This window comes from Pristis pectinata, chromosome 16 (genome assembly GCF_009764475.1).
Source record: "Pristis pectinata isolate sPriPec2 chromosome 16, sPriPec2.1.pri, whole genome shotgun sequence".
Taxonomy (NCBI): Eukaryota; Metazoa; Chordata; class Chondrichthyes; order Rhinopristiformes; family Pristidae; genus Pristis; species Pristis pectinata.
This window is the reverse complement of record NC_067420.1, coordinates 5,631,997-5,645,664: the sequence shown is the minus strand read 5'-3', so window position 1 is coordinate 5,645,664 and position 13,668 is coordinate 5,631,997. Positions and strand designations below refer to the sequence as shown.

Genomic DNA, 13,668 nt, shown 5'->3' with positions numbered 1-13,668 from the left:
CGGAGCGGGCTGCAATGGAGACGCGAAGAGGCGGGTGGTTGCGGCGTCAGGCCGAGTGTTTGTTGCCGTCCCTGATCGCCCTTCAGCTGTGTGTCCCGTGGGGGTATGTCAGCATCCACTGGCGGGGTGGGTTGGAGGAGGGGCGGTGGACGTCCCCCTCTGAAGGGCATAAATGAGCCGGGAGGGGTTTAACCAAAGCCTGAGTCTGGCAGGGAACCTCTGTCCACCACCCCGGTCCCCTCTCCCCACCCCCGGTCCCACCACTGCCCGGTCCCCTCTCCCCACCCCCGGTCCCACCACTGCCCGTCCCCTCTCCCCACCCCCGGTCCCACCACTGCCCGGTCCCCTCTCCCCACCCCCGGTCCCCTCTCCCCACCCCCCGTCCCACCACTGCCCGGTCCCCTCTCCCCACCCCCGGTCCCACCACTGCCCGGTCCCCTCTCCCCACCTCCGGTCCCACCACTGCCCGTCCCCTCTCCCCCACCCCCGGTCCCCTCTCCCCACCCCCGGTCCCCTCTCCCCACCCCCGGTCCCACCACTGCCCGGTCCCCTCTCCCCCACTCCCGGTCCCACCACTGCCTGGTCCCACCACTGCCCGGTCCCCTCTCCCCACCCCTGGTCCCCTCTCCCCACCCCCGGTCCCACCACTGCCTGGTCCCCTCTCCCCACCCCTGGTCCCACCACTGCCCGGTCCCCTCTCCCCCACCCCCGGTCCCACCACTGCCCGGTCCCCTCTCCCCCACCCCCGGTCCCAACACTGCCCGTCCCCTCTCCCCCACCCCCGGTCCCCTCTCCCCACCCCCGGTCCCACCACTGCCCGGTCCCCTCTCCCCACCCCTGGTCCCCTCTCCCCACCCCCGGTCCCACCACTGCCCGGTCCCCTCTCCCCACCCCCGGTCCCCTCTCCCCCACCCCCGGTCCCACCACTGCCCGGTCCCCTCTCCCCACCCCCGGTCCCACCACTGCCCGGTCCCCTCTCCCCACCCCTGGTCCCCTCTCCCCACCCCCGGTCCCACCACCCCGGTCCCCTCTCCCCACCCCCGGTCCCCTCTCCCCCACCCCCGGTCCCACCACTGCCCGGTCCCCTCTCCCCACCCCCGGTCCCACCACCCCGGTCCCCTCTCCCCCACCCCCGGTCCCACCACTGCCCGGGCCCGTCTCCCCCCCGCCCGGTCCCCTCTCCCCACCCCCGGTCCCACCACTGCCCGGTCCCCTCTCCCCACCCCCGGTCCCACCACTGCCCGGTCCCCTCTCCCCACCCCTGGTCCCCCTCTCCCCACCCCCGGTCCCACCACTGCCCGGTCCCCTCTCCCCCCCCCCCGGTCCCACCACTGCCCGGTCCCCTCTCCCCCACCCCCGGTCCCACCACTGCCCGTCCCCTCTCCCCACCTCCGGTCCCACCACAGCCCGTCCCCTCTCCCCACCCCCGGTCCACCACTGCCCGTCCCCTCTCCCCCACCCCCGGTCCCACCACTGCCCGTCCCCTCTCCCCACCCCCGGTCCCCTCTCCCCACCCCCGGTCCCCTCTCCCCCACCCCCGGTCCCACCACTGCCCGTCCCCTCTCCCCCACCCCCGGTCCCCTCTCCCCCACCCCCGGTCCCACCACTGCCCGGTCCCCTCTCCCCCACTCCCGGTCCCACCACTGCCCGGTCCCCTTCTCCCCACCCCTGGTCCCCTCTCCCCACCCCCGGTCCCACCACTGCCCGGTCCCCTCTCCCCACCCCTGGTCCCACCACTGCCCGGTTCCCCTCTCCCCCACCCCCGGTCCCCTCTCCCCCACCCCCGGTCCCCACCACTGCCCGTCCCCCTCTCCCCCACCCCCGGTTCCCCTCTCCCCCCCCCCCGTCCCCTCTCCCCCACCCCCGGTCCCACCACTGCCTGGTCCCCTCTCCCCCCACCCCCGGTCCCACCACTGCCCGTCCCCTCTCCCCCACCCCCGGTCCCCTCTCCCCCACCCCCGGTCCCCACCACTGCCCGGTCCCCTCTCCCCACCCCTGGTCCCCTCTCCCCACCCCCCGGTCCCACCACCCCGGTCCCCTCTCCCCACCCCCGGTCCCCTCTCCCCCACCCCCGGTCCCACCACTGCCCGGTCCCCTCTCCCCACCCCCGGTCCCACCACCCCGGTCCCCTCTCCCCCACCCCCGGTCCCACCACTGCCCGGTCCCCTCTCCCCACCCCTGGTCCCCTCTCCCCACCCCCGGTCCCACCACTGCCCGGTCCCCTCTCCCCACCCCCGGTCCCCTCTCCCCCACCCCCGGTCCCACCACTGCCCGGTCCCCTCTCCCCACCCCCGGTCCCACCACTGCCCGGTCCCCTCTCCCCACCCCCGGTCCCACCACCCCGGTCCCCTCTCCCCACCCCCGGTCCCCTCTCCCCCACCCCCCGGTCCCACCACTGCCCGGTCCCCTCTCCCCACCCCCGGTCCCACCACTGCCCGTCCCCTCTCCCCACCTCCGGTCCCACCACAGCCCATCCCCTCTCCCCACCCCCGGTCCCACCACTGCCCGTCCCCTCTCCCCCACCCCCGGTCCCACCACTGCCCGTCCCCTCTCCCCCCCCCCCCGGTCCCCTCTCCCCACCCCCGGTCCCCTCTCCCCCACCCCCGGTCCCACCACTGCCCGTCCCCTCTCCCCCACCCCCGGTCCCCTCTCCCCACCCCCGGTCCCCTCTCCCCCACCCCCGGTCCCACCACTGCCCGGTCCCCTCTCCCCCACTCCCGGTCCCACCACTGCCCGGTCCCCTCTCCCCACCCCTGGTCCCCTCTCCCCACCCCCGGTCCCACCACTGCCCGGTCCCCTCTCCCCCACCCCCGGTCCCACCACTGCCCGGTCCCCTCTCCCCACCCCCGGTCCCACCACTGCCCGGTCCCCTCTCCCCACCCCTGGTCCCACCACTGCCCGGTCCCCTCTCCCCCACCCCCGGTCCCACCACTGCCCGGTCCCCTCTCCCCCACCCCCGGTCCCCTCTCCCCACCCCCGGTCCCACCACTGCCCGGTCCCCCCTCCCCCACCCCCGGTCCCCTCTCCCCACCCCCGGTCCCACCACTGCCCGTCCCCTCTCCCCCACCCCCGGTCCCCACCACTGCCCGTCCCCTCTCCCCCATCCCCGGTCCCCTCTCCCCACCCCCGGTCCCCTCTCCCCCACCCCCGGTCCCACCACTGCCCGGTCCCCTCTACCCCACTCCCGGTCCCACCACTGCCCGGTCCCCTCTCCCCACCCCTGGTCCCCTCTCCCCACCCCCGGTCCCACCACTGCCCGGTCCCCTCTCCCCCACCCCCGGTCCCACCACTCCCCGGTCCCCTCTCCCCACCCCTGGTCCCACCACTGCCCGGTCCCCTCTCCCCACCCCCGGTCCCACCACTGCCCGGTCCCCTCTCCCCACCCCTGGTCCCACCACTGCCCGGTCCCCTCTCCCCCACCCCCGGTCCCCTCTCCCCACCCCCGGTCCCACCACTGCCCGTCCCCTCTCCCCCACCCCCGGTCCCCTCTCCCCACCCCCTGTCCCCTCTCCCCCACCCCCGGTCCCACCACTGCCTGGTCCCCTCTCCCCCACCCCCTGGTCCCACCACTGCCCGTCCCCTCTCCCCCACCCCCGGTCCCCTCTCCCCCACCCCCGGTCCCACCACTGCCCGGTCCCCTCTCCCCACCCCCGGTCCCACCACTGCCCGGTCCCCTCTCCCCACCCCTGGTCCCCTCTCCCCACCCCCGGTCCCACCACTCCCCGGTCCCCTCTCCCCCACCCCCGGTCCCACCACTGCCCGTCCCCTCTCCCCCACCCCCGATCCCCTCTCCCCACCCCCGGTCCCCTCTCCCCCACCCCTGGTCCCACCACTGCCCGTCCCCTCTCCCCCACCCCCGGTCCCACCACTGCCCATCCCCTCTCCCCCACCCCCGGTCCCCTCTCCCCACCCCCGGTCCCACCACTGCCCGGTCCCCTCTCCCCCACCCCCGGTCCCACCACTGCCCGTCCCCTCTCCCCCACCCCCGGTCCCCTCTCCCCACCCCCGGTCCCCTCTCCCCCACCCCCGGTCCCACGACTGCCCGGTCCCCTCTCCCCACCCCGGTCCCACCACTGCCCGGTCCCCTCTCCCCACCCCTGGTCCCCTCTCCCCACCCCCGGTCCCACCACTGCCCGGTCCCCTCGTCCCCACCCCCGGTCCCACCACTGCCCGGTCCCCTCTCCCCACCCCTGGTCCCACCACTGCCCGTCCCCTCTCCCCACCCCCGGTCCCACCACTGTCCGGTCCCCTCTCCCCACCCCTGGTCCCACTGCCCGTCCCCTCTCCCCACCCCCGGTCCCACCACTGCCCGTCCCCTCTCCCCACCCCTGGTCCCCTCTCCCCCACCCCCGGTCCCACCACTGCCCGGTCCCCTCTCCCCACCCCCGGTCCCACCACTGCCCGGTCCCCAGGTCCCACCACTGCCCACTCCCCACCACTGCCCGGTCCCCTGGTCCCCACTCCCCACCACCCCTGGTCCCACCACTGCCCGGTCCCCTGGTCCCCTCTCCCCACCACCCCTGGTCGCACCACTGCCCACTCCCCACCACTGCCCGGTCCCCTAGTCCGCTCTCCCCACCACTGCCCAGTTCCCTGGTCCGCACCACTCCCTGGTTCACTCATCCCCTTCCACCCACCCACCCATCCATCCCACTCCCATCCCAGGAACTTCCCACTGCCCCCACCATAGGTGCAACACCTGCCACTGCACCACCTCCATCCAGCGACCCAAAACAGTCCTTTTAGGTGAGACAGAGATTCACCTGCACCTCCCTTAATATCATCTACTGCATTTCAGTGCTCCAAGTGTGGCCTCCTCTACATTGGTGAGACCAAACGCAGTCTAGGTGACCATTTCGCAGAACACCTGCGCTCTGTCTGTAACCACGATCTGCATCTCCCTGTTCCCAGTCACTTCAACTCCCCCCTCCCACACTATCACTGATATGTCAGTCCTCGGCCTCCTCCACTGCCAGGAGAATTCCAAGCGCAAACTGGAGGGACAGCACCTCATTTTCTGTCTTGGAACCTAACGGCATGAACATTGAATTCTCCCACTTTAGGTAACACCCCCCCATCCTTCTTCTCTTCTTCCCTTTCCTAGCCTCCTACCCTTTTTTTCCCTCTCTCCTTACCTTTGACCCATCCCCCGGTGGATCTGCTCTCCCCTCCTTCCCTGCACCTGCCCGTCACTATCTCTAACCTGCATCCACCTATCACCACCCTGTGCCCACCCCGCCTCCCCTCTTTTGTCCACCTATCACTGCTCTGCTTTTCACTCCTATATATTGGGCTTCGCCTTTTCCTATCTTCAGTCCTGAAGAAGGGTCCTGACCTGAAACATTTTCTCCACGGATGCTGCCTGACCTGCTGAGTTCCTCCAGCATCATCGTGTTTTTCATCAAGATTCCGGTATCTGCAGTCCTCTGTTTCTCTCTTAAAACCAAAACAGTTGCACCAGTTTTGTGGTCATCACTAGTTACAGAGATATACATCTCCTCTGGCTTGACCAAGATTCCCATCTAAGCTAGTTCCATTTGCCTGTGTCTGGCCTATATCCCTCTAAACCTTTCCTATTCATGTACCTGTCCAAGTACCTTTTAAATGTTGTTAATGTACCTGCCTCAACCACCCCCTCTGGCAGCTCATTCTATATACCGACCACCCTCTGGGTGAAAAGGTTGCCCCTCAGGTTCCTATTAAATTCTCTCCCCTCTTACCTTAAACCTATGCCCTCTAGTTCTTGGTTCCCTGACCCTGGGAAGAAGATTGTGCGCATTCACCCCATCAATGCCCCTCGATGTTATACACCTCTACAAAATCACCCCTCATTCTCCTGTGCTTCAATGAAAAAAGTCCCAACCTGATCAATGTCTTTTCAAAAACTCAGTCCCTCGTAAATCTCCTCTGCACTCTTTTCAGCTTAATGGCGTCTTTCCTACAGCAGGTTGACCAAAACGGAACACAATATTCCGAATGCAGCCTCACCAACCCTCAACCACACCAACTATTTTAGTGTTATCTGCAAACTTACTAATCATGCCTTGTATATTAGAACATAGAAACACTACAGCACAATTCAGGCCCTTCGGCCCACAAAGCTGTGCCGAACATGTCCCTACCCTAGAAATTACCAGGCTTATCCATAGCCCTCTATTTTTCTCAGCTCCATGTACCTATCCAACAGTCTCTTAATAGACCCTATCGTATCCGCCTCCACCACCGTTTTCGGCAGCCCATTCCACGCACTCACCACTCTCTGATTAAAAAACTTACCCCTGAAATCTCCTCTATACCTACTCCCCAGCACCTTAAACCTGTGTCCTCTTGTGGCCACCATTTCAGCCCTGGGGAAAAGCCTCTGACTATCCACACGATCAATGCCTCTCATCATCTTATATACCTCTGTCAGGTCCCCCCTCATCCTCCGTCGCTCCAAGGAGAAAAGGCCGAGTTCCCTCAACCTGCTTTCATAAGGTATGCTCTGCATTCCAGGCAGCATCCTTGTAAATCTCCTCTGCACCCTCTCTATGGTCTCCACATCCTTCCTGTAGTGAGGCGACCAGAACTGAGCACAGTACTCCAAATGGGGTCTGACCAGGGACCTATATAGCTGCAACAATACCTCCCGGCTCCTAAATTCAATTCCCCGATTGATGAAGGACGATACACCATATGCCTTCTTAACCACAGAGACAACCTGCGCAGCCGCTTTGAGCGTCCTATGGACTTGGACCCCAAGATCCCTCTGATCCTCCACACTGCCAAGAGTCCTACGATTAAGACTATATTCCGCCGACATATTTGACCTACCAAAATGAACCACTTCACACTTATCTGGGTTGAACTGCATCTGCCACTTCTCAGCCCAACTTTGCATCCTATTTATATCCCTCTGTAACCTCTGACAGCCCTCCAAACTATCCACAACACCCCCAACCTTCGTGTCATCCGCAAAATTACTAACCCACCCCTCCACTTCCTCATCCAGGTCGTTTATAAAAATCACAAAGAGCAAGCATCCCAGTACAGACCCCACACTATAACATAATTTCAGAGTTAGGCTTGTGGTTAACTCCAATGAAGTATACAGCCTGCTTAACATTGTCAGCCGGGAATGATGTTCCAGGTACCTGTCCCCTCTGCGCTGTCAGCATGGAGAATATCACAAACCCTTGGTTCTAAATCTTGTCCAGTGCTGATCTACTTCCACATTAAACCTGGTGAGAATGCCCACAGTGGCGGAACTGGGATCCAGTCAACTGCTCCCGTCTCCGCTCCTTGGCTCTCTCGCTGTCTCACAATGATGATACCCCCCCGCTATTCTCATCCAAATCATCGATATAGACTTTTTGTGGGTTTTTTGTGGTCATCAGTAGTCTTTTTTAATTTATATTATTAACTGAATTCAAATTCCACACCCGGGATGGTGGGATTTGATCTCAGGTCTCTATCTTGTTGGTCAGGTCTTTAGATAACTACTTCAATAATTTTGCCACCACTATCCCACAGATGAGATTCTAAGTCTTAAAACCCTGGCAGCTGAAGATGTGGCTGTGGATGACAGAAGGATTAAAATAGTCCAAAGAAGGCAAGAATTGGGAAGAAAATCAAAAATCACTCTGACCTAGGTGGAGATGTTTGTAAAAAGGTGCAGACCAAATTTGTCCGGGTAACAATTTCTTTAAAAACTGCATTTGGAGACAAAAAAAGAAAAGCATTTAAAGAGAAAGGTACAACCAGTGTGGAAGGAGAAGATAAAATGGTTGATGTTGTTAAGTTAAACAGCAGGTCCCAAGGGCTACAATGTACCTAGATGGAAGATGAGGTGCTGTTCCTTGAACTTATGTTGGCATTGTTGGAGCAAGTTGGGAGACTGAAGGGATGTCAGAGTGGAGAGGAGAATTAAAGTGGCAAGAGACTGAGAGCTCAAAGCTCCCCTTGCTCACTGAGCAGAGGCATTCTGAAAAGAGGTCATTCAATCAGTATTTGATTTTTCCAATGTGGAGGAGGCCACATCACGAGCACTGTATGCGATACACTAAGTTTGAAGAAATGTTAGGAAATTACCACTTTACTGAAAGGACTGCTTGGGTCCTTGGATGGTGGTAAGAGAAGATGCAAGAGGGCAGGTGTTTCATCTCCTGAAATCTCATGGGAGAGTCCCAAGAGGGGAGTGGTTGGTGGAGACCAGGGCGTCCTTAAGGGAAAGGCCATTTCACACTGCTGAAAGAGCAGAGGGGAGAGAAAGATGTGTCACATGGTGGAATCCTCTTGGAGGTCGCAGAAATTATGGAGGATGATCTGTTCAAAGTGGGGGGTGGGAGCAGCAACCCTGAACTTCCGGTCTCCTATCACTCTAGTTCTTCATCCCACCCACTCTGACCTCAATCTTTTGCCTCCTATGTCGCTACCCAACAGCTTGAGAAACAGCACCTCATATTCTATCTAGGCACATTGCAACCCTCAAGACTTAATCATCCTATCTTTTGCTCTCTCCATGGATGTGACTGTACCTTTCTTTTTCAATTTGTTTTTCCACCTTCCCCATCTGCAACTTAAAACACGCTGCTTCCTCATTTTCCCAGTTCTGATGAAGGGTTCTTGACCCGAAACTCTTTGTTTTTCTTCTCACTTATGCTGCTTGGCCTGGTGAGCACCTCCAGCGTCTTCTGTGTTATTTCCACCTGCAATTGTTTGCTCCAATTTGGATATTAGGATGCTGGTTTGGAAGGACGGAAGTGACAAAGATGGTTTTTTGAGGGAGAGGTGACAGGAGAGGGAAGGGTGACCTGAAAAAAGGGAAGTAATTTAACAATGCCAGTAAACCTGTGGCCAGGAACGGCGTCTTTTGTGGTCAGTAGTTTAGTCTGATAGGATCAAAGCAGGAAGACATCAGGAAACATGAGAGGGCATGAGGGGGAGATAGATGAGAAAGGTAAGGGCTAGGAAAGTGGGGATCCTTATGGGAAAACTGGAGAGTGATCTCAATCTCAATGCCAAAGAGTTCCATGAGCTCTTTGTACTTATTTGAGACAAGAAGAGCAAGACAGCTGGATGCAAGAAGGTGATTTGCAGCGCAGAGAGAACTTCACCAAAAAAAAATTGTCTACGGATTTATCTCATCACAGTTTGTGAGACCCTGCTGTGCTTTAATTTCCTTAAAACATCAATTACTCTTCAAAGTACCATTATTAATTATAAAACACTTTGCAATGCAGTGAATTAACAATTTATTTGTGGGGAGGCTCCGCAGCTGAAGACTGCAGTTGCATGGTAAACCAGGAAGTGCAACACCCATCCTTTCACTTCCCTTCCCACCACCCAGGGTCCCAAAAAGTATTTCCAGGTGAAGCGGTGATTAACTTTCAAATATTCCTCCTCACTCTTTTGGGCACTCTTCTCAGGCTTTTGGGGATGAATCTGGGCATTTCTCAGCAGATCTGTAAACCCTGTGCAGAGTCAGACCACAGGGGTTCAGAGAAGACAAGACATTGAACATTGTCTGATTACTCTGTTCACTTTTATGGGGGTTATGTGATTCATTCTGTTTCTATTTGCATGAATAATTTCTTCCGGTTGGCAAGATGTAATTAATTAACAGTAGGCCACGTGGATTGGTGCTGGGGTCTCAACTTTTTACAATGTATGTAAATGACTGATGAAGGCACTGACTGTTTGGTTATTAAATTTGCTGCTGATAGATAACTGACAATGGAGGTACAGCAATGGGCGAAGTGTAGTAACAGTGAAAACATCAGAGGATGACCTTCTCAAGACTATGGATTCACTTACTGACACAGGAGCGAGAAGGAAGCATCGGCACCAAACAGACATGATTATTGGTAAAGATGCTGCTGCAGTCAGTGGGGTGGGGGAACTTGGTCAGTCAGTCAAAATGTCATCGATGTAGTATTTGTATTTTAGAGGGATGCTCAGGGCAAGCTTTAGCAACTGGCACATTAAGAAAGCTAACTGAATGTTGTTATCTATCATGAGAGGAATTGAATACAGAAGTAGGGAAGTTATGCTTCAATAATAACATTGGTGAGGCCACATCTGGAGTACTGTACACAGTGTTGGTTTCCTTATGTAAGGAAGGATGTTAATAATGTTGAAAGTAGATCAAATATGGTTAACTAAACTAATACCAGGAATGTGGTGTGTGTGGGGGTTGTTTTATGAGCAAACTTTGCACAGGTTAGGCTTGTATCTGCTGGAGTTCAGAAATTGAGGGGAAACTTGATTGAAACATGCAAGATCCTGAAGGTGACAGAGTGGATGTGGAGAGGAAGTTTCCTTTATAGTAAAATCATCTTCCCCTTTTAAGAGGAATATGTGGCAATGTTTTTTCTCTGACGTTGCAAATCTTTGGAGCTCTTTTCCTCAAAGGGCAGTAGAAACAAGCCCTTTGGATGTTTTTAAAAAGGCGGAGGTAAATTGATATTTGATAAACAAGTGGGTGAAAATGATAGGAATTTGAAGTTGAGATTACAAATCAGATATTTCATGATTTTATTAAATGGTGCAGGCTTGAGGGACATGCTCCTGCTCTTAATTCCTACATTCCAGCAGTTCCTTCAGCTCAGTTTCTTAAGATTTCATTTAAAAGTTTTATATTACAACATAGTAGGATGTGAAACTTGGTTAACTTTTAATGTGTGAATACAGTACAGGCACCTGACAGCTTTTATATTGGTTTATTTTAAGTTAAATGCATTCTTTCTTCTTCAATCTTTTTATTAGTTTTCAAATTAATACAGATTAATATATCAATGTTTATACATGTAGTACAAAGAGATCAGAACAATCATGACATGGATAATCATAAAAAACAATAGAGTATAAAAAAATCTTAAAAATCTGTAGATCCAATGATCTGTGAATGAATATAATATAAAAAAATGCATTCTTTATTGCAGATATAATTTGAGGTGAAAGCCATGATTTAACTGCAGAAAATTATTACAATCCGAGACCATGTTATTCGGGAGGAAGAGGAGAGAAAACAGACCTTGCACGTCACCACTAAAGAACAGGAGGATTTTGTGATCAGGAATTTGGTGAGTGTGGGGAAAAGTGCTGCTTTTGTCTCTCCAATACTTGGTGTTTCATTAACTTCAAACAGGAAATATTTAATTAAGTGAAAATCAAAAAACTGCCCGCCCTTTGTTTTATGCACAGAGTCCTCCAGATGTCTCTGTAACTGCAACATTGTGTAGTCTCCATTCATTTAAATAGTAATTCACTTTATCATTCTTCCTTTCTCATGATTTTCCCACATTGTAATTTATCTGCCAACCACTTGCCCACTCACCTACTGTATCTACATCCCTTTGCCAGCCCTGTGTTGTCCTCACAGCTTGCTTACCCGACTATCCATGTAACAGAGGCAAACTTGGCTATAGAACACTCATATTAATACAAATTATAAATAGTTGAGACCCCAGCACTGATCCCTGTGGCACCCCACTAGTTACTGACTGCCAATCCAAAAGTGACCCATTTATCTTGGCTCTGTTAGTTAGTCAATCCTCCATCCATGCCAATAAATTACCCCCAGTCACTCACACTCCTGTGCACCACTGTTTTATGTGGCATGTTATTGAATACCTTCCTGAAATCCAAATACTAGATCTTCTAGTTCTTCTTTATGCACCCTGTGTGTTACATCCTTTAAGCATTCTAGATTTGGAGAGGTAAGTACGAGAGGACATGGCTTTAGGGTGAAAGGGGAAAGGTTTAGGGGGAACATTAGGGGGGAAACTTCTTCACTCGGAGAGTGGTGGGAGTGTGGAACGGGCTACCATCTGACGTGGTAAATGCGGGCTCACTCAAGTTTTAAGAATAAATTGGATGGATACATGGATGGGAGAGGTCTGGAGGGTTATGGACTGGGTGCAGGTCAATGGGACTAGCAGAATAAAGTTTCGGCACAGACTAGAGGGGCCAAGTGGCCTGTTTTCTGTGCTGTAGTGTTCTATGGTTCTACAGAATGTGTCAAATATGCTTTCCCCTTCACAAGACATCATAGAGTCAACGTTTTTATTGACTTTGTAAATGTCCTGCTGTTACCTCCTTCATAATGGATTCCAGCATTTCCCCAATGGCAGCTGTGAGCTTAAATGACCTATGTATTAAGGGTTGGCTTAGTGGAGATGTTTAAAGTAATTAAATGATTTGTACAAAGGACATAGGAACCATTTCCTTTGTTGGGAGAGGAAGGAGCAAGTGGGCATAACCTTACAAGTTAGAGTAGGAGTGAAGTCAGGAAGTACTTCACAAAAAGTGCTGGAAATCTCTCTCCATTTCACAAAAAAAAGTTGAGGCTTTGTCAATGGAAAAAAAAATGAGATTGATAGATATTTGCTTAACAAGAGCATGAATGGTTATGGAACCAAGGTGAGTAGACAGTTCCTGTTCTTCTAAGAACATTACATTTGTCAAATATAAAAGATGAAAATATGGATTTATACAGAAGGCAAGCTGAAGGTTGGAGTAGGTTATGTTAGGAGGTACAAAAGCCAAACACTGGAGATGCTGGAATCATGAAAAGCACGAGAAAATTTTGTAAACAAGTCAGGCAGTTGTTCTGATGAAGAGCTATTGATCTGAAATGATGACTGTTAATGCCTGCCCCACGGAGTGTTTCCAGCATTTTCTGTTTTAGTTCGGGCAGCATCTGCACGAAGGTATAAAACACAATATTTCAGATCAGAGCTTTCACTAGGACCACTGAATTGAAACAATGAGATCTTTCAGGATAGCCCCAGGTTTGGTATTTCACCAGGAGCCTGGCTCCCAGCATGTTGACATGGTGGCATCATTGGGGTTATCTCAGCAGGGATGGCCAACTGCACCCAGAGAAGGACTTTAATAGTTCATGGGTTCCACCCCCAGCATAGCAGCTGACAAAGCTGTAACTGAACTTGTATTTCGTCTTAAGATTCAAACATTCAAAATCACTCAGGATCTATTCAAAAAGTTATGACTAGATAACATACAGACTTAAAAACAATTATAAAGATTTAAACCAACATTAATTAAAAAGGTTTACTTAACTTTTCCCTGGCAGGTGATTTCTCCTATTCATATGGGAATCACTGGTGTACTTGCTCCAGGTTTACTCAGAGCTGACAAGTCTGCAGACAGTCCATGGAGGCCAGGTGCAGACAGTGGTACTGGACTAAGGAGTTCCGCTGAAAAATGCAGGCAATTCCTGGCATCAGGATGGATGATCTGCTTTCCGCTCAGACACGACCTGACCTACTAAATGTTTCCAAAAGCTGATATCCTGGAGGGGAATGATAACTGTCAGTGTACAGTGGCTGCAGTTTGCAGCATGGAAAAGATACACCCCAGCAAATCACTGAGGTTTCCAAATGCATAACCTCAAGTATTCAAAGGGACAAAAGCGGGTCAACAGGGAATACTATCAGGTGGAAGTTAAGTCACACACATTTCTGGTTTGGTTGTACTGGAATGAAATTCTGGAATACCCCAAATATTGTGGAAACACCAACATATGGACTGCATCAGTTCAAGGCTAAATCCACACCACCCTTGCAAGGGAATCAGGAAGAGGAAATAAATATCCCTGTCAGAAATAGAACATCTCAAAAAATAGTATATCTTGGTTTATCCGTGCTGAGGAGATAAGAGGCACAA

At 54.6% G+C, this 13,668-nt stretch overlaps 1 long non-coding RNA gene across 2 annotated transcripts; it reads left to right on the top strand.

Annotated features, from left to right (window-relative positions):
- The first annotated feature begins 5 nt into the window (after positions 1–5).
- Positions 6–13,588, top strand: LOC127579074 (uncharacterized). Of its 2 annotated transcripts, none has more exons than XR_007957633.1 (3): positions 6–103; positions 5,064–5,412; positions 10,923–13,588. It is a non-coding gene; the product is annotated as an uncharacterized LOC127579074 (long non-coding RNA). The 2 variants fall into 2 exon arrangements; XR_007957634.1 differs by lacking the exon at positions 5,064–5,412 and adding an exon at positions 4,799–5,063 and having other exon boundaries at positions 35–103.
- The last annotated feature ends 80 nt before the right edge of the window (positions 13,589–13,668 follow it).